This window comes from Crocodylus porosus, unplaced genomic scaffold (assembly GCF_001723895.1).
Source record: "Crocodylus porosus isolate Cpor-Errol unplaced genomic scaffold, CroPor_comp1, whole genome shotgun sequence".
Lineage (NCBI taxonomy): Eukaryota > Metazoa > Chordata > Crocodylia > Crocodylidae > Crocodylus > Crocodylus porosus.
In genome coordinates, this window is record NW_017728912.1 from 12,302,757 (window position 1) to 12,303,145 (window position 389).

The window sequence follows — 389 nt, forward strand, 5'->3', positions numbered from 1 at the left end:
CTGCCACTGCCGGCTTCTTTGCATCAGGCAGCTCCAAAACTATTTCTTGCAGGGGACCCCCCAAAATTGCGGGCCAACCTTGCCTTTGTCCAACCGTGAGGCACTTCGCAAGGTTGGGGAGCTTGGCCCTGCCACTTTTCCAGATGAATCATGCCACTCCTTGAAGAGAGGCAAAAGAAAAGCCCAGATATAAGGCTCCGGGTGGCCATCTGCAGCCACCCTCTCCTTAGGGACCCACTGAGGCACCTGAGCACCCCCCGCCCAAGGCAGCCCTTCAAGGCAGCCCAACCCCCCGCCTCCTTTTCCCCTTCCTCTCCCGCGGGCGCCTCAGCGGGGCAGGAGCTACCCCCAGGCCGGGCTGAGGCCGGGCGGGCGGGAAGGGGCCAGGC